Source organism: Hordeum vulgare, chromosome 5H, assembly GCF_904849725.1.
Source record: "Hordeum vulgare subsp. vulgare chromosome 5H, MorexV3_pseudomolecules_assembly, whole genome shotgun sequence".
In the NCBI taxonomy this organism is placed as follows: Eukaryota; Viridiplantae; Streptophyta; class Magnoliopsida; order Poales; family Poaceae; genus Hordeum; species Hordeum vulgare.
The window spans coordinates 569003068-569024449 of NC_058522.1; the positions used below are offsets into that span (position 1 = coordinate 569003068).

Consider the following 21382-nt stretch of genomic DNA (forward strand, 5'->3'; position numbering starts at 1 on the left):
TTTGGATCAATAGACATTTCACATAAAATTTAACAAATTACATGGAAGGATCATGGAGGACTCACCAAGATCATGTTAGAATTCTTCCAAAATTCATATGATCTCCTTTCACAAAAATGAAAAAAAACACTCCACCCCTTGCTCAAAAGGTCGTTTAAAAGGAAAACTTGCGCAATTTGAATGGCGAGCGCTAGGTGGCATCCGGATGCACAGACATGAAAAACAGCCGTTCGTTAACCTTTCGATTAAACCATCTGATGTGATTAGCGACCGGCGGCTCACATGAGATGACTACATGTATCCACCACCATCCATCGGCCGGTTACGAACAAATCTCTTCATGCCAATTCGCATAAACGTCGTCGCAGCACTGGCTCGCAGCACGACAACGCCGTTGCAGCATCGGCTCACAGCATGGCGACACCGTCGCAGCACCCCCTCAAAGCACGGCAATTCCATCACAGCGCCGGCTCACAGCACCGTTTAGCACGGCGGCACCATCGCAGCGTCGCCGCGAGCATCAGCTCGCAGCACGGCGACGCCGTCGCAGCACCACCTGGAAGCACGACGGCACCATCGAAGCGTCGGCTCCCAGCACCGGCTCACAGCACGACGGCATCGTCTCCCACGTCCCACCGTGCCTTCAGCCGCCACCTCCACGAGCTCCACGGCGCACCCCCCTGTCATCGGCTTCCTCCACAACTGGGACGACGAGGTCATCCCCCGCTTCATCCCTACCACCGCCTCATCCTTCTCCCTCGCCGCTCCCCACCGTCACTTCTGGCGGGCCATGGACTGACGCCACAGCCGCGCCCTCTTCATCTCCGACCCCGAGGACGATGGTGCGCAGGAACTCCTCCTGTGGGAGCCAATCACAGGCTTCCGGCAGCACGTACCGGTGCCCGAGGCGTACGAGACGACTATATTCCAGCCGAGCGCGGCCGTGTTGTGCCCGGCGGACGGGTGCGGCCACCATGACTGCCTGGGGGGGTCCTTTCTGCCTGGTCTTCGTCTTCTCCGTCGAGGACCTCGACACTGACGAGGAGGAGTATGTCACGTCGGCATGTGTATACTCGTTCAGAGACCGGATCGTGGGGCGAGCTTGATAGACTACATATTATTCGAGGGTGCTCGTTGCGAGGTCTCTGGTGTATTTCATGGGCACCGGTGGTTCGATCCTGGAGTACGATTTTGCAAGGCACGACCTGGATCTGGATGTGTTCGAACCACCAGACTCCGACCTACCCCACTCCGAGATATTTAACCTCATTCTGATGGAGGACGGTGACTGGGAGTTAGCCAATCGTTGGATTTACATCTCAAATTCTGGTCAAGGGAGGTAGCAACCACTACTGGAATTTTGTTGGGACAAACTCATCGGCGATGAACGACGAGAAGCCCTCCGGCGACGAACGCCGAACGGAGGTGGAAGACGATAAACAAAACACACTTCCGACAACGAACGCCCCGACCGACGAACCGTTTGTATGTTGACCTTTATTCATCTCAACTCCCTCGACACAAATACATGAAGGAATACACGCACACACACAGCACAATCTCACAAGAACTCTCACGTTGACCGGATAGATACGGAGACGACATCTTTCTTAGGCCCTCCCTCTCGACTCGTCACATACGACAACATACCGACATACACGGTAACACACACCCGGGCTCATACAAGCAGTACACATAGGAGGCTTTATAACCACGGACACACACCAGCACATACATGCACACATGACCTGACCACCACAACGTCCACTAACCCATGCATGCATGGATGCATCACACCCAGCCACTAACTACGACCGGTTTTGTAGCTAACGGGGACGTAGGTCCCACGCGATCAGCCTCCGCTGCCCATGCGCGCGCTTAGCGACTCGCTCGCCCAGGCCTCACACACGACAGTTTCATCACGTTCTTCACGCAGCCACAGGCCAGCGCCCGGCTCGATCAGCCCACGCACATACGCAAACTAGTCATCACCATCGTGACTTACTTCTAACAAATTTCACTATGTGGGTCCATCACGCGAAAAGACTCTAAGGACGACAGGAGGCGATTGCATGGCGATTGTTTCCTGCGCTAGGGTTAGGGTTTGACGGGGGTGGTGAGGCTACGGTGGGGATTGGGGGAGCGACAACGTCTCACCTAGTCTTCGACCGGCGGTGTTTTTCCTCCGCTGAGGGCGGTGGGGATGGCGGAACAAGCACCAGGGAAGTCGTCTAGGGTTTCGGAGAAGATGGGATCTACCTCGGCGGCGGTGGCGGCTACTACTTCGCTCAATCAAAGGCCGGTCAAGGGGTTGGCAGAGGAGGGTGCGGGCAAGGTGACGACGCCGGCAACTTCAGGCACAGGTGCACAAAGAAGGGCGGCTACCCAGGTGGGAAAGACAGAGGCGGTGAACCATGTTGGAGTTAACCACGATGATGTGGTGTCCGTGTTCGACTAGTACGCGGAGGCAATTACCGTCTAGGACTTTGTATATGGACTATGACTGCCATAGCTAGCTATTAGTGCTCCTATATATATACTTGTAACCTGCCCCTGTAATCAACTCAGCAAGATCAAAGCAATAACATAGCAGGACCGACAAGGCCCTGTTTAGCCATCAGATCCTTTGTGTTTCGCCGAGTTGTGCTAGTTCGAGTCGACGGCTGATTGTTAGCTATACATGCATAGCTAGCTAGCTTGCCTCACGTCAAAGGATCAAAAACCATCCAGCAGCGTGCTTGCTAGCTTAGGCTAGTATTGTACTTGCCCGTTGCGTCTTCGTCAACCGACGGCTCGAAAAGTAATCAAGCTTCATCGTGCGTGTATTGCCAGAAAGTACATGGTAACACCGTCGACGTCGGGTCTGGGCCAACAATTGGTATCTAGAGCTTGGTTTATTGACGTGATCTTCGGAAAGCAATCGAAGGATCATGTCGAACCCGGGCAAGGAGATCTTTGTGGCGGGAGCTAAAGCACCGATGCCGATGGTTGGGGGGTCGCAATTCCCCCGGTTGGATCGAGAGGACTACGCACTATGGGCGATGAACATGGAGGTCGCGATGGAGGGAGCGGAATTCTGGGAAGCTGTCGATCCCGGCGGCGCCGAGTACGCGAAGGGCGCGGCAAAGTACCGGACGGATCGTCAGGCGTTAACGGCGATCTACTCCGCCATGCCGAAGGATGTGCTGCAACACCTCGTCGGAAAGAAAACGGCGAAGGAGGCATGGGAGACCATCAAGATCCTGCACCAGGGTCATGACCGTGTCAAGGAAGCACACCTTCAGTCCCTCATGAGAAGCTACGAGTGCCTGAAGATGGAGGAAAGCAAGACGGTTGATCAGTTTGCCTCCCGTCTCAAGACCCTCGTCAACGGCATACGTGGCTATGGTTCAACTCTAGAAGAAGTTGCGATCGTCCGACGATTTTTGCGCGCCGCGCCGGCACGCTACATCCAAATCGTCACATCGATCGAGCAATGTCTTGACCTGAACACTCTCACGGTCGAGGATCTCGTTGGAAGGTTCAAGGCCCACGACGAGAGAATTCGTCTCAGCTTCGGCGATTCGAAGGAGAGTGAGCATCTCATGCTTACAATGGCGCAATGGATGGCCCTGTCGAAAGGAAAGCAAGGTGGATCCACAAGCGGTAGTAAAGCAAAGGAGAAGCAAAGCCCGGCGAAAAAGGACCTCGCTGGACAAGAAGAAAAGGCTAGAAAACCAAGGAGAAAATTTGACATAAAAAAAGTAAGGTGTCACAATTGTGGAATCCTCGGTCACTTCAAGTCTGATTGCAAGAGTCCACCGAAGGAAAAAAGCTCTCATGGCCAAGGGAGGCGATGATGGCAATATGATGCTCATGGTCGAAGTATGCGAGCTTATGGACGAGGATGGTCCAGCTCCGAAGGCACCGGCTACCGAGGTTGTCACGCTCGACAAAGAGAAAGTTTACCTTCATGACAAGAAGAGGGTGAACACGGCGAGGCACGTGTGGTACCTCGACACGGGAGCAAGCAACCACATGACCGGTGACAAGGACCAGTTTTCTGAGCTAAATCTCTCGGTTGGAGGCACGGTTTGGTTCGGTGACTGACGGACCGTTGACATCATAGGGCGAGGTACTGTCCTGTTTGAGCTGAAGAATGGCGATCACAAGGTACTCACAGATGTGTACTATATTCCCAAGCTAAAGAGCAACATCATAAGTCTTGGCCAGCTCGAGGAGCGTGGTTGCAAGATTGTGCTCGAAGATGGCTATTTATGGGGGTATGACCGTCAGAGGATGTTGATCATGAAGGTGCAGAGGTCACAGAACAGACTCTACATCCTCAACTTGGATCATGTGGATCCAGTATGTCTCTTGTCAAGCATGGAGGACTCGGCATGGAAGTGGCACACGCGCTACGGTCATCTAAATTTCCAGGCTCTTCGGCAACTTGGACAAAAGGAGATGGTACGTGGACTACCGTGCATTGATCATGTTGAGCAAGTGTGCGACGGTTGCCTTGTTGGGAAACAAAGGCGGGCCTCGTTCCCGAGAGAGGGAAACTTTAGAGCAATTAAAGCTCTTGAGTTGGTCCATGGAGACTTGTGCGGACCCATTACACCGGCTACCCCAGCTGGGAACAAATACTTCTTACTCATCGTCGACGACTTCAGCAGATACATGTGGATTGTGTTGTTGAAGACGAAGGACCAAGCTTTGCAAGCCTTCAGGAAAGTAAAGATGGCGGCCGAGGTAGAATCCGAAGCCAAACTGAAGGCCCTCCGCACCGATCGGGGGGGGGGGTGAGTTCAAGTCTCGTGAATTCACGGAATTTTGCGAAGCACATGGGATCAAGCGGTATCTTACGGCGGCATATTCACCGCAACAAAATGTTGTTGTGGAATGGAGGAATCAAACCATGGTGGCGATGGCACGAAGCATGATGAAGAGCAAAGGGATTCCGGGCAAGTTTTGGGGTGAGGCGGTCAATACGGCCGTTTATTTGCTAAACCGGGCTCCAACCAAGAGTGTGGTTGGGATGACGCCGTACGAAGCATGGTACGGACATAAGCCCGCGGTTGTTCATCTTCATACTTTTGGGTGCGTGGCGCATGTGAAGACGGTGGCCGGGCATACAAGTAAGTTGGCGGATCGGAGTACTCCAATGATATTGGTTGGCTATGAAGCGGGCTCGAAGGCGTACCGTGCGTGCAACCCCTCTACCAATAAGGTGGTTGTGACGCATGACGTGGTCTTTGAAGAAGCAAGGTCATGGAATTGGAACTCTACCGAGCCGGTACACCCGATCTCTGATGAAATCTTTCACGTTGTTTACAACGAATACGAGCATGTCGATAATCAACCGGAGACTACAACGACACTGAGTGATTCTCCAGACAACGCAGCGCAGCCGAACGCGCCAGATAAAGCAGCGACGGAGGCGCGCCAAGGCACGCAGCAGGACGCAGCAGACGAGGCGTGCGATGGCTCGTGCAGCACACCAAGCAATGCTCAAAGCTCTCAACCAAGTGACTGCGTACCACAGGGGAGCAGCCTGGGAGCTGCGCCTGGAAGTCCACAGCCTGGACGTGGCCAGAATCTGGCTCCTACTCAAGCTAGCTGTGAGACAGGAAGGCATGCACGTGGACTTGAAGGTTCACATGTATGTGCAACTAATTCTGGAGAACCTGGATCGCCAGAAAATAGGAGTTTGGCAACTCCACAAGATGAAAATTCCTCGTCTTCGACAGAACAGGAGACAAGGGAACGTCCGCCGGCACCAGTTCGTCTTCGACCAGTGGTGGATTTATATCCGGAGGAAGCACTTCGTACTATTAATCCTGTCAAAGTTATAAGAAGAGGACAACAATGTTTTCTTAGCGTCGAGGAATCGACAAAATTTGAAGAAGCAAATACTTAGGAGTGTTGGCGTCGTGCTATGGATGAAGAGTTGGGATCAATACGAGACAACAAAGTATGGGAGCTCGCTGATCTTCCCAACGGTCACAAATCCATAGGGCTCAAGTGGGTGTACAAAGTCAAGAAGGATGCTGAAGGAAACTTGGTCAAGCATAAAGCTCGGCTCGTAGCTAAAGGATTTGTGCAAGAGCAAGGTGTGGACTTCGAGGAAGTGTTCGCTCCAGTCACAAGGATGGAATCGGTGAGGCTAGTTATAGCTCTCGCGGCTGAAGAATCTTGGAGGCTACATCACATGGATGTAAAATCCGCATTTTTGAACGGGGAGTTGGAAGAAGAAGTATACGTGAAGCAACCACCGGGGTACATCAAAGAAGGAAAAGAACACAAGGTGTTGAAGCTACACAAGGCATTGTACGGGCTACATCAAGCTCCTCGGGCATGGAACATCAAGCTTGACCGTACATTGATTTCTCTTGGTTTTGAGAAAAGTCCACTCGAGCATGCTATGTACAAGCGAGGTAAAGACAAGGATCGTCTCTTAGTGGGCATCTATGTTGATGATCTCTTGATAACTGGAGCAGACGAAGAGGAGATTGCAAGATTCAAGCTACAAATGAAGGAGCTATTCAAGATGAGTGATCTAGGGCTCTTGACATACTACCTCGGGATTGAGGTACAACAAAAGCCGAATGGGATCACACTATGTCAAGAGGCATATGCAAAGAAGATACTTGAAAGTTGTAGCATGGAGGATTGCAAACCAACTTATGCTCCAATGGAACCTCAGCTTAAACTTAGCAAAAGGAGTGAAGCCCCTGCGGTTGATGCAACGGATTATAGAAGTGTGGTCGGAAGCCTAAGGTATCTTGTGAATACACGATCGGACTTGGCCTATTCCGTTGGCATAGTGAGTCGCTTCATGGAAGCACCCACGACTGAACATTGGGCAGCTGTCAAACATATACTCAGGTACATCAAAGGGACAACAAACTTCGGTTGTGTCTATTTGAGAGAGAAAAAGAAGGAGATGGTGGAGCTACTTGGCTACAGTGATAGCGACCTGGCAGGAGATGTGGATGACCGTAAAAGTACCTCGGGTCTGGCATATTTCTTGGGCAGGAGCATAGTAACTTGGCTATCACAAAAGCAGAAGGTGGTCGCATTATCGTCCTGCGAAGCAGAGTATATAGCAGCTGCAACCGCAACAGGTCAAGGTGTGTGGCTGGAAAGACTACTCGGTGACCTCACAGATAAAGAACCTGAAAGAGTGGTGCTCAATGTTGACAACAAGTCTGCGATTGCCCTGTGTAAGAATCCAGTGCATCATGACAGGAGTAAGCACATAGATATAAGGTATCACTACATACGACAGTGCGTGGAAGAAGGCAAGATTGAAGTCAACTACGTTTGCACCGACGACCAACTTGCAGATATCCTGACCAAGTATTTGAGACGACAGAAGTTTACAGAGATGTGGAGAAGGATCAGCGTCCAAGCTGTAAAGTGAGGACATCGTGTTTAGGGGGGTGATTGTTGGAGTTAACCATGATGATGTGGTGTCCGTGTTCGACTAGTACACGGAGGCAATTACCGTCTAGGACTTTGTATATGGACTAGGACTGCCATAGCTAGCTATTAGTGCTCCTATATATATACTTGTAACCTGCCCCTGTAATCAACTCAGCAAGATCAAAGCAATAACATAGCAGGACCGACAAGGCCCTGTTTAGCCATCAGATCCTTTGTGTTTCGCCGAGTTGTGCTAGTTCGAGTCGATGGCTGATTGTTAGCTATACATGCATAGCTAGCTAGCTTGCCTCACGTCAAAGGATCAAAAACCATCCAGCAGCGTGCTTGCTAGCTTAGGCTAGCATTGTACTTTCCCGTTGCGTCTTCGTTAACCGACGGCTCGGAAAGTAATCGAGCTTCATCGTATGTGTATTGCCGGAAAGTACACGGTAACACCGTCAACATCGGGTCTGGGCCAACAAACCATAGCCGCAAGAGTTTGCATACGCCGGGGAGTGGGGCCGAGGCTACGCCGCGCAGAGGGACTGACTCTGCTAGCAGGGGATTGTCTAAATCTCCGGTGGAGAGTAGGACGCCAAATCCTGCCTCAAGTCTGTCAACAAGACTGGGCAGTATTGTTTTGTTGGATAAAGAAGCTCAGGGGTTCGTGTTCGAGGAGACAGAAGAAGAGCCACTAAAGATCCCTAGGTGGTCTGCAGTTGGCAAAGTGTACTCGTCGAAGCCTATGATTTCGAACGCAGTCGAGAAAGCAATGCAGAGGGCGTGGGGGCTGCATAAAGAGGCCAAGTTTCGAGAGCTAGGGTCGAATACATTCGTAGTTCACTTTGGGAGTGAGGGTGATTGGAGACACGCTATGCACAATGGTCCATGGCAATACGATTTTAATGTGCTGATTCTGAAAGAGTACGAAGGAAATACAAGACCCTCGGAGATAGTGTTTGACAAAGTTGATATCTGGGTGAGGGTGGATGATCTACCACCGGGGAAAAGGACCCAAGCTTTTGGTAAAGCACTGGGAAACTGGTTGGGTGAAATCGTTCGTGTTGATACAGATAGCGAAGGCTTTGCGCGCGGTCAATACCTCAGGGTTCGGGCGAAAATCTCTGTTTTTGAACCCTTGGTGAGAGGCTTTTATCTAAAGACCTCGCCGGATGATAAGGAGGGCACGTGGTTTGATTTATTCTATGAGAAAGTGCCACATTTTTGTTTTAACTGTGGCCGGCTGGTGCATAAGGATGGGGTATGTGATCCCCCGATGGATTCCTCGCTGCAGTGGGGAGGATGGTTGAGAGCCTCTCTGGGCAGGAACAACAATGCGAAGGGTGGTCCTTCATGGAAAGCTGGGAGTAGTAATAACAGTTGGGGGAGTGGACGCACAGGCGACAACGACCCAAGGCGTCAAGGTAATCAGTCCAGGGATGAGATACCAACGAAGCGAAACCTTCAGTCTGAATTCGCGATGTCAGCTGGACCGCGCACTGGCGACGGGGCCAGGACTGACCGAGGTGAAGTTTCAAGCCCACTTAAAGGGAAGGGCCAGCAGGAGAATCGGCCGGAGGTTGACCTTAGGCATGAGCTTGAGAAAAAGTGGGAGCAGGATCTACGTAACAAACTACATGATCAGCTGTCACGCTCAAGATGCGACCCTATCCTTAATTTGGCATGAAGGCCTCGTCAGGGATAGAAGCGCATCTCGTCGTGTCGCAAGAACGGATATCGTTACAAGTACATGTACTGAAAAGAAGAGATATATAAAAGAGTTGGCTTACACTCGCCACAAGTTACATCAGAGTCACATCAGTACATTACATAATCATCAAGAGTAAGAGCAGGGTCCGACTACGGACGAAAACAAACGAGAAAAATAAGAACGACGTCCATCCTTGCTATCCCAGGCTGCCGGCTTGGAACCCATCCTAGACCGATGAAGAAGAAGAAGAATAAGCAACTCCAAATGAACAATCAACGCGCTCGCGTCAAGTACCCTTTACCTGTACCTGCAACTGGTGTTGTAGTAATCTGTGAGCCACAGGGGACTCAACAATCTCATTTCCAAAGGTATCAAGACTAGCAAATCTTAATGGGTGAGGCATGGTTAAGTGGTGAGGTTGCAGCAGCGGCTAATCATATATTTGGTGGCTAAACCTACGAGTACAAGAAATAAGAGGGGGAAGATCTACGCATAACGGATGTGTCTATTGATGATCAAATGAATGATCCTGAACACCTACCTACGTCAGACATAACCCCACCGTGTCCTCGATCGGAGAAGGAACTCACGAAAGAGACAGTCACGGTTACGCACACAGTTGGCATGTTTTAACTAAGTTAACTTCAAGTTATCTAGAACCAATGTTAAACAAAGTTTCCACGTTGCAACATAACCGCGGGCACGGCTTTCCGAAAGATTTAACCCTGCAGGGGTGCTCCAACTAGTCCATCACAAATTACCACAAGCTGCTTAGAAATCCTCAACCACGAAGCTCGCGATCTCGTCGGATTCCCTAGTGGAAAACCTCAACTCTGAGATTACCCAAAGCATCACCGGAATCCCGTTGCACAAGATATCTCGTCAAAGGTAAAACTAATCCAGCAAGGCCGCCCGGCGTGTCGACGATCCCGATAGGAGCCGCGTATCTTGTTCTCAGGACACGACAGATGGAAAAGCCTACAGGTGCCAAACCTCGAGTTGCCCCGTGGTGCCCCGCAGTCTGTCCTTTTGGGACCAACACCATCAGCACTGCCCCCCCCCCCCTTTTTATGTAAAATTACTCCTAGGGTAGCGCTAACTCCCTATGCATTTCAATTTATCAAAATTATTATGTTGGGCAAATGTAGAACCAAAGTTGGGCCTTGCCAGACCAGCTTTAATCTAAAACGAATTATCAAGGGGGTCCCCATAACAACCCCGATCGTGTTAGGAGCGCTCAATTATGGAACATAACACCGGTAGCCAAAACTAAGGGGCAAAGGTGGAACAAAACACCAGGCTAGAAAGGCCGAGCCTTCCACCTTTTACCAAGTATATAGGTGCATTAAATAAATAGCATTAATATGGTGATATATCAAGGAACCCATGTTATCACATGGAGGCAACTGCACCTGCAACTGGCAACGCTAACACAGGGTTAAGCAAGCGGTAACATAGCCAAACAGTGGTTTGCTAGGTTGAACAGGCTGAAGGTTTTCATGGCATTGTTGAGAGGCTGACATTTAACATGTGGTAGGCAACGAGACATCATCGACAGAAGCGATAAAACTAGCATGGCAATGATAGTAATGGTATCTGGGGAAATGGTCATCTTGCCTGAGATCCCGCTTGGAAGAAGAATGCCTCCGTGAAGCAGACGAACCGATGTAGTCGAACGGTTCCTCACAATCCGGCACGCTTGCGGAACTCTATCGAAACGAAGCAAACCTGAAACACAAATCAACACACGAATTTCACCACACGATGCACAACACAAATGATGCATGAGCAGCTGAATACATGCAAGTCACGGCATGACGATTCACACAATCAAACACTACACATTAAGTGAAGTTCAATATGCAACGAGTTGCATATTGACGAAACTCCACATATGAATTATTTAGTTCACTCCCGGTTATTTACACGGCAACATTAATGTTGTCAAACATGCAAGAGGTGAAGCGGAAATTAACCTACCTATCTAGACATTTTAAATGAGGTCGGAAATGGCATATAGCATCTCCGAGACGACCTCACATGTTAATTTACAATTCTGTCCAGATCTAAATTAACACATTTAATTAGTTGTTAAACAGCAAAACAAATAGGTTCACGTGATTCTCTACGCGTCGAGACAAGCAATTTACACATAAAGATCATCTCCAACGGAGCTACGGTTCAAAAGATACAAGCACCGCAAGATATGATGGCATGAATGCAATATGTGTGCAACGACGGTCACGAGCACTTCAAAACACACAACCAGCAAGAGAAAATGAAACTACACAAGATTCTAAGCAATTTTCATGTAGGACATGATCAGATCGGAGCTACGGTTCAACAACTACGAGCAAAACAAGAAATCACTACAATCTGTCAAAATCAGCCACATAGCATTTTCTACGCCCCACAACTACGGCTACACAACTCCGATATGCTCAAGCAAGGCATGGCACGGAAGAGGGAAAGAAGCACTACTACAAACAACTAACAACAACTAGCATGGCATCATGGATCACTAGGGAAAGAAGTCACAAAAAGGCATCCCACTCACTATTTCAGACTTAGTGAAAATTACACCTCATAAAAGTGCAGTTTTCGATCTGAAGCAATATTGACAGCAGCAAAACCTATAGCTACAGGACTCCAAATGGCATGAAAATTTACAGCATGCTAGAGAAACACAAGGGCTACGACTAACTCTATTGCACCAACCTCAAAAGAGCTACAGATCAAAAGATAGAAGCTAAACAAAACAGCAACAAAATATAACAGATTCCAGACTAGGAAATATTTCAGCTCCTCCAAATCAGCACTATTTCTAGCAACTTGAGGGCTATCAAACCACACCTAAACATGCATTTCTATTGCAACCAAAAATACCAGGAACTAGACAAAACGTCCAAGAACAACTTCCTAGTTGACAACTCCGTCGAACGACGCACGGAATAAATCCTACGAATTAAACAAAAGGGCAACATGGCAAAATATCACGCGAACTAACTTGTTCTAATGCCAAAACTAATTGCACAGAAAAATCCCTTGGATTTTTCTACCCCGAAAACATATAAAATATGTGGGGTTGCGCAACAAAATAAAGCCACACATAAATGCGAGAACATAACCTATACACGGGAAAATAAACTAGCGGCAATCCCTACACGCAAAAATACCAATGACCGCTCTAAAATACATGTAATAATGGTCCCTAAAACATGGGCATTTAAACTACGGCATCCGGCCATTCCGGACACGTACGAAAAATAATTACGGGTCGAAACCAATAAAGACAGCACGGGTTTCTAGGCATTTGGCACGCTAATGGACGTCAAACAAATATGCAAGTTTCAAAATTGTATTCTTCACGAAATTCTACACGAAAAACATATACAACTCATCACGATCCGACTTACGGATTAAAAACTACGGACGTTTGAAAATATGACATTTTTTCTGAAAACAGAATAAATCGCAGGAACAAAAAATAAATACCTAAAGCCAAAATGGGCCGTAAGCACAGGCGCATGAAAGCTAAAAGATGCCCAGGGCGTTGGATAGGGCACGGGCTAACTCACCTTGGGCCAAGGGCGTTGGCAGGCCGCGGAGAGGTGAGGCGGAGGAGCTGGGCCGCGGTGCTGCTCCTGGGCCTCGGAGCGTTGGAGAGGAGGAGTCGCTTGGGCCGGCTCGGCGAAGGAGGCCGGCTCCTGGGTCTCCGCTCGGGCGCTGGGCCGCAGTGCCGGTGCTGGGCCACGGACCCACGCGGGAGGAGGCCAGCGCTCGCGTCTCGCGCCCGTGCACACGAGCAGTAGCTCCATGGTGGCGCCGACACGGTCAATGGCGAGGGGCCCCGACGTGGATCTAGGCGGGAGGAGACGGGATGGACGAGGACCCGCTGGATCCGGTCATGACGGGCCGGATCTGGCTGAGGGATGGCCGGCAGCAGGGCGGCGCGGCGAGGCGCTGGCGGAGGAAGGTCCTGGGGCGCTGCAGACGGGTGGAACCGGCGGCGCGGGCATGCTAGCCACGGCGGTGCTGCGGCCAGGGGAGCTGCGCGCACCGGCGGTGGCGCTCCGGCCGGCGGAAGGCAGCGGCGCGAGGGGCTCTGGCGGGGAAGGCGCGGGGGCGCGGGAGGCGCTGGCCGGCTCCTGCACAGCGACGGGAGGCAGGGAGGAGCGGTGGCGCTCGGGCCTAGATGGGTTCGGGCGGGCCTGACCCGGGCTCGGGCGGGCCCGGCGGCTGGAGGAGGGAGACAGGGAGGTGGAGGCTAGGGTTTGGTGGGGTTAGCACGGGAAACGAGGAGAGGGTTAGGGTTAGCCTAAAATTTAGGAGGGGGGTCTATTTATAGGCAAAAGGGGGGCTAGGTTAGCCGGAATTTCGTTTCGGATCCAACCGCGGGGTCGGATACGAACGATTACGAACGCGGGAACGGGTACGCGACCGTGTAGAGGGGATATCCGGAGACGAGAGGGAGAACGGGCGGCGCGGCAACGATTTTTTTTTAAACACCGACAGACATCCGACGAATAACCGAAGACGGTGCCGCTACGGTCGACTGTTCGGGTACCAGACGGACTCCGGTCGCGATGAAATTCGACAGGCGGCCTAGCTATAACTAATCACGACCGCATGCCAAGCTTCATCTCGAACAGAGAAACCTTAACGCACACTTTAAAAACAGGGTTTGACGGTGCCGCGGGCGCGTGCGTGTGCGGTCGGGCTCAGAACGGTCAACTAACAACGGATGCGAGTTTTGAAAACTGGCGGCAACGGAGATGCCGATGCAATGCTGATGATGCGCATGATGCGATGATGATGCAACAAAAGAAAATAGACACACGACGAAAACGGAAAGAAAAGGGGAATCTTCTGAAACGTCGGCATCGGGCTGTCACATCAGCACAGCTCATCGGCAAATTATGGAGGAAACCGTGGTGAGCGGTTTGCACAAGGGATGATCTCTCGGTGTGCGGAGCACAGAATGGATGTGGACTCAGGTGTGGGTGGCCGGCTGGGAATGAGATCGGGGGAGAGAGGTGATAGGAGAAGAGGTACTTTTGTTAGGAAGCCCAGGCAGATTTATAGCGAAGTCCAACATGGCCATGGTCAGGTTCAGTCTGCAGGTGTTGGGCTCAAAAGAAGACCCAGACAGGTCTGGGTTGCGAAAGGGGAGGTGGATAAACAGGGTACTAATGATGCTTTCGTTCGTGATACGAGGCGGAAAACGTCTTTAGTGTTTGATCGCATCTCTGATAACAATGATGTAACAGCAACCCCCGAGGGTAGGGGACGCCGATCGCCATGAATCTCTTGGCGTGGAACTGTCGAGGACTGGGGTTGGACTCGACGGTTGGAGAACTACGGGACCTGATTAGGTCCTACAACCCAGCGGTGGTGTTTCTCTCAGAAACAAAGAAAGGGGTGCAAGCGATGGAGAAGCTTAAATAGAGTCTGGGGTTTAGAAGCGGGGTGGCGGTGGATTGTAAAGGATTAAGTGGAGGTTTAGCGCTATGGTGGCGAGACTCTATGACAGTTCATGTGCGCCCGTGGTGCCAATACTTTATTGATGCAGAAGTGATTTGGGAGGATAAACCCTATAGATTCACTGGTTTCTATGGGGAGCCGAGGACAGAACTACGGAAGAAATCATGGGATGCAATCAGGTTTTTGAGAGCACAAGACAATCTTCCATGGATTTGTGCTAGAGATTTCAATGAAGCTTTATTTCAAACTGATCAACAAGGAGGTAATCTAAGGCCTTCTAATCAGATGGAGGACTTCCGAGACTGTTTGGCTGACTGCCGTCTCTCAGACTTGGGGTTCTCTGGATACCCGTACACATGGAATAATAAACGGGAGGGGGCAGACAACGTCCAAGTTAGCCTGGATCCTGCAACGTGCACGGATAGCTTCTTAGCGCTATTCCCGGACACTTTTGTCGAGCACCTTATCACGGAGGAGTCAGACCACCAGGCAATTCTAATCCATGCGTTGGAGACAGCTCCTCGCATGGAGGACAAACGGGCCCGTTCGTTCCAGTTTGAAGAAGCTTGGACGAGGCATGACGCTTATGAAGAGATGGTTCAGGAGGCCTGGGTCGGTGCTGATACGGGAGGGCATTCTCTGAAAGCGATCTGGGATCGGTTTAGATTACTGACGGGCAAGATGCACTGATGGGCTAGGGAAGTCTTCGGCTCCATCAGGCGCCAAATAGCTAAACTGAAAACACAACTCGTGGATGCCCGTTCTAGGGCGAGTGTAACTGGATGCTCACTGGAGGTCTGGGATATTGAGGCACAGCTGAGGGAAATATATGAGAGAGAGGAACTGCTATATAGGCAGAGATCAAGGGTACAGTAGGTCAAAGCTGGTGACCAAAATACTAAATACTTTCAGAATAGGGCCTCTCACCGTAAGCGAAAGAGCACCATCAGGTCTCTTCCGCGGGAGGATGGGATGAAGTGCACGGTGGATGGAGAGATGAGAGAGATGGCGGCGTCTTTCTATGAGAGTCTATTTACTTCAGAGGGGTCTGTAGATGCAAGTTCACTTCTGGAGAACATTGACCAGCTTGTCACACCGGAGATGAATTGTAAGCTGATTGCCCCTTTTTCGGAGAAGGAGATAGAAGTGGCGTTGTTCCAAATGGGGCCGACAAAGTCACTAGGACCGGACGGGCTCCCCGCTCTTTTCTACCAGAGACACTGGTCTATGGTAAAAGAAGAGGTTTGTCGAGCGATCAGGGATTTTCTTAGTGGGGCGTTGACGCCGGCTGCGTTCAATGCAACAACCATTGTTATGATTCCAAAGGTGTCCTCGCCAGATCTGTTAACTCAATTCCGTCCTATAAGTCTTTCAATGTCTTGTACAAGATAGCGACTAAAGTGCTAGCGAACCGCCTGAAGGGTATCCATCCCGTTCTTATCTCGGAAGAACAAAGTGCGTTCGTTCCGGGAAGATTGATCACGGATAACGTATTGGTGGCTTATGAGTGTGTGCATGCAATAAGGAATCGCAAGAGGAAGAAGGGTTTTTGTGCGGTGAAGCTAGACATGGTGAAGGCCTACGATAGGGTGGAGTGGATCTTTTTGGAGAGCATGATGATGAGATTGGGGTTTTCTCCTCAATGGGTGGCGATGGTGATGAAGTGTGTTACATCGGCAAGTTTCTCAGTTAAGCTCCATGGTCGTCTCTCGTGATCTTTCTTCCCTTCTCGAGGACTGAGGCAGGGAGACCCATTGTCACCATACCTGTTCTTATTTTGTGTCGAAGGTTTTTCCGCCCTGTTGAAGAAAGCGCAGCTGCAGAATCAGATTAAAGGTTTGAAGTTTGGGGGCACTGGCCCTCATGTAACCAACTTGCTCTTCGTTGATGACAGTATTGTCTTTCTCGAAAGAATGAGTGACAATTTTGGGGCTCTGAAACAGATCCTCACGAAGTATGAAGGTGCGTCTGGACAAAAAGTAAATTTGCACAAGTCTTCTATTTTTTTGAGAAGGGCTGTCAGGATGAGATGAAAGCTCAAATGAAGAGTATCATTGGCATTAATTCCGAGGCGCTGAGTGAGAGGTATTTGGGTCTTCCTACACTGGTAGGGAGATCTAAAGAGGGTACTTTTAAGTATCTAACCGACAGTGCCAAAGGAAAAGTGAGCAGTTGGAAGGGACAAGGGTTATCAAAGGTTGCTAGGGAAGTGCTGATCAAGTCTGGGTTGCAAGCCATGCCAACCTTTACCATGAGTTGTTTTCACCTCGCAAAGAAGATGTGCCAGAACCTGACTCCTATCTCGTCAAAATTCTGGTGGGGTGCAATGAATGTGGAGAAGAAAGTGCATTGGATTGCTTGGCAGAAGATGTGCTTAAGCAAGCGTGATGGAGGAATGGGTTTTTGTGACCCGGAGGCCTTTAATTAAGCTCTCTTAGCGAAACAAGCTTGGCGTATTCTACAGTTCCCGGCCTCGCTCTGCGCGCGAGTACTAAAGGCAAGATATTTCAAAGATCACTCCATCCTGAATGCTACGTGTTCGGCCGCAGGATCGTTCACCTTTCGTAGCATATTGCATGGCAGAGATCTCCTCACAGAAGGTCTTATATGGAGGGTTGGGACGGGTGAGAACATTAATATCCACCATGATGCTTGGATCGCAAGGAATGGTAGCATGAAACCTTTGGGGCAGGAGTTCATACATGAAATCACCCGGGTGGCCGACTTGATTGATGATATGGGGACTGAATGGGACGACGGTAAACTGGCAACTATGTTTACACCCGATGATGTTGCTGACATTCGTAAGATTGCCATTGGAGGGCCAGGGAAGGAAGACTTCCTCGCATGGAATTACACGAAGGATGGTGTTTTCTCTATAAAATCAGCCTATCATCTGCGGATGTCCAAGAATAGAGCGAGAACCGGACAGCCAGGTTCGTCTAGCTCGGTCTTGCTGCATTAGGGATACATGGCTCTGTGGGAAACGAGTGCCCCTCCCAAGGCCAAAATACACATGTGGCGTTTGATCAGAAATGGTCTTGATGTTGGGGTCGATCTCCATCGCCGTAGGATAAAACCTGGAGTCTTTTGCACGACATGCGGGCGAGAGGAGACTCTGAAGCACCATTTTTGGACATGCCCTCATTCAGTGTTGTTCTGGCAACTACTACAATCAGACCTGGGTGTGACTGTTGCTGCCCCTCCCCTGCATATCGATTCCGCGCGCTCTATGTTAGCATGGCTGCTGGGCTGGTTTGCTGCGGCTTTAGATGATGAGAGGGGATTGATGATTCAAGTTGTTTATGGCCTATGGTTGGCTCGCAACAATGCCAAGGATGGGAGATCGATTGTGAAACCTGGTGAGCTAGTTCCTTCAGTAAAGGTTCAGCTTACAGACTGGAAAACTTGTCATGAAACAAAGGCGTCTACACGGGAGCCGAAACCTGTTCAGAAGTGGGAGCCCCCTGCTAATGAATGGGTTAAGATCAACTCCGGTGGTGCAGTTTCTAAACAAGGTACAAAAGGAGGTGGTGGGTCTGTGTTTCGTGACCACAATGGGGGGGGTTCCTGATGGGAATGTGCCAATCTTTCCCAAACATCTCGGACCCGGAGGCGGTGGAAATATTGGACTGTAAAAGTGCTCTTCATGTGGCGGTGGATAGGAACTATGAGTGTCGTGGGTATAAGCCTGACAGTAGATGTGTAGGGTACGAAAAGGATGGGCAGAGCCTTAGCTACGGCGAGGTTGTATGAGTTCAGGCCCCTCTGCGATGGAGGTAATAGCCCTACGTATCAGTGCTCAGGGAGCTTGTTGTCGAGTGGAAATATGGAATACAATGAGTTGCTAACCCTTGCACCAGTGGGGAAGGGTGGCTTATATAGAGTGCGCTGCCCTTCACAACGGTCGATGCGCAGGGGTGGAATAATGGCGAATAAATACCTACGTTACACGTAACTTACGGCCTAAATGCTAATAAAAGCGTGAGGAAACGTACGACCGTTTCCCTCCTGGGGGGTTACGATGTACAGAGTGGAATCCAGTCGGTCCGATCGATACGCTCCGAATGCTCGCCTTCGACTGGATGGTCGGATGTCTGTTACCGACTGGATGATGGGAATTCCTTAGTTCAGTCGGATCTGACAAAGGGCCTTGTCCCTTATGAAGGGTGGTCCTTGGGTAGGACCTATAAGGTAGGCTTATGACCCTACCCTAGGACTATAACCCCATCATTAGTCCCCGAGTTGATTGAGGTTGAAACGACGAAGTGATGCTTGTGGTTTGGATCCGACTGGCACGGACGGGACTTTGGCGTTGCTTGCCTCGGTCCATTTTATCTTTTCTGATCGACGATCTGAGTGGAAGTACTCACAAAACAGACTGACGGAAGCCGAGTGCTTCTGCGGCATCTTCTGACGCGACCGGTCAAATGACAGCGGCGGATTTTCCGGGATCCTCAAATTTCGGTTTCTGCGTGCTCAGCGGGGATGACGCCATCGCGCTCGAGTAGCGCCTGACGCCTCGATTCTCGCGCCTTCAACCTCTCCACTAATATCGTCGCGGTGGGTCGGGGGGATAAGGTTTCGGGGCCACCTACCAGCAACCCAGTCGGAACCTTACTTAAATCTCGGTGGCGAGGGTTCTTCGTTACGCTCGCCGAATCTCTTGCCTTCGCCTGCTCCGTCCTTCTCGCCACCTCCAGCGCCTCTACACTCCTTCCTCCTCCTTCCTCCCGCGGGTTCGTAGTTTCCGCCATGACCAAGGGTGAGACCAGCAAGATGGAGGCGAGGAAGAAGAAGGGGAAGGCGGCGGCTCCTGCTCAGCAGCGACAGCGGCCGCTGCCGGCGGGGCGGATTCAAGGCGACTTCCTCCCCTCCACGGTGAAGGAGGGGGATCTGCTGCAGCTGGTGGAGCACGGGATGATCGTGCACAAGTCTTGGAGGCTGCCGGCGGAGAACGAGGTCGAGCCGGCACCCCGGGAGGGGGAGCGCGTCTTGCTGCTCAGCCACGTCTCTCGAGGTTTCTCCTTGCCCCCGCATCCTTTCTTCAAGGGCATCATGAATCACTTCGGGGCACAACTTCACCACTTTCCCCCGAACGCCATTGCTCATCTCTCTGCTTTTATAGTTCTGTGCGAGTGTTTCATTGGCTGTCCTCCCCATTGGGGGCTGTTCAAGCACATATTTTCTGCTAGATCCCAAACCATCAGACGACTCAGCCAGTCGGATGATAAGACACATCTTCTCCAGCTCTGCGGGGGCTTAGGTTTCCAGAAAAAGAGTCGGAGTAGTTATCCTGCCCTCCAGCTAAGTGAGTCGGTCAGGAACTGGCAGTCGACGTGGTTCTATTGCCAGGATATCGCCTGTCCGAATGCTGCGACAGGGTTGCCTCCCTTTTGCTTAGATCGGCCCGCCCCGCCTAAGCAGCTCGCGCTCACGAAGGCGGAGAAGAACGACATCCAACCTCTGGTTGAGGCACTCGTAGACGTCGTCAGGATGGGGGTCACCGGCATAGACTTGCTGGAGGTCTTCCTCGGTCGGCGTATCCAACCTCTACAGGCTCGCGACCACGCCATGTGGCATTATACGGGGCCCGAGGATTCCACTCGGACCAACGTTGTGGGCGTGACTGAGGAGAAGGTGACCTCGTGGGTGCTCCAGATCACAGGCCCCTGCGAGAATCCCAAAGGATCTCGGCGAGTGAAGCCTTTCTGATGTTGCCGACTGAATTTTATGCAGAAGTGGACCAACTGGTTTTCTCCCGTCTCGAACGGGAACCCAGCCGAGGAGGAGGAGGAAGGCAGCCAGGAAGGCAGCGTGGAGAGCGCTGAGTATGTCTCTGACAGCGGGGAATCGGAGGAAGAGACTAGCGAGGAAGAGGAGGAAGACGAAGAGCAGGACTCGCCGCCTCCGCAATTAGAGCATCGGACCAAGCGCCGAGACGAGCCTGCCGTTCCCTCGGTCCCTCTGGCATCTTCGAGTGCTCCGCCCACTGTCCCAGTGGTCCCGAATGCTCGGAGCACCAAGAGGGCCAGGGATGCTGCCGCTGAGCCTGTGGGTCAGTCTTCCAAGGCGGCCAAACCGAGTGGGCCCAAGCCTCGGAAGGCTCTACCACGGATGAGGGTTGCTGTCCCCGTCACCTCCACGTAAGTGCATCGATCTTCTAATTTCTTCTGATATCCGAGTGAACTCCTGTTTATTGGTCGAATGGATTTCACTCGACAGAGTCGCTACTTCTGCCACCTCTCCGGCGCGCCAGGAGGATGACCCCATGGACACGGACAACGTCGTCTCGTCCCAGCCAGGTGTGTTGTAGTGACTCCGAGTGTTTTATACTATCGCGTCTCGAATTCTATCATATGTTCTGCCTCTTTATTTTTCTGAGATCTCGCGTCGTTTAATCTATCAGGGGCGATTTGCGTGGACGAGGGTGATCAGGGGAGAGCTGAACAAGCTGCGGAGCCTGTTCTTGAGGCTGCTCCGCCTGTTGCTGCTCTCGCCGCTGACGTGCTGCCGACTGAGGCGCTGCCGCCGACTGAACCAGCGCTGGTGGTTGAAGAGCCGACTGGAGCGGACCTTGGGATGCCTCAGGAACTTCCGACGATACCAGGCTTGTCGAATGTCGAGTTCAACATCCAGCGTCTCCCGGAGGAGCAGGTGGGAGCGGCCAAGGGAGCCATGGTGCAGGCGGAGCTGATGGCTGGAGAAGCCAAGAGGGCCTATGACTCCGTCGCATCCTTGTACCAGCGGAGCTTGGAGCTGCGGGATGATATCCGA

At 51.2% G+C, this 21382-nt stretch overlaps 1 pseudogene; it reads left to right on the forward strand.

Moving 5' to 3' along the window:
- The first annotated feature begins 414 nt into the window (after positions 1 to 414).
- Positions 415 to 1387, forward strand: LOC123397351 (annotated as a pseudogene).
- The last annotated feature ends 19995 nt before the right edge of the window (positions 1388 to 21382 follow it).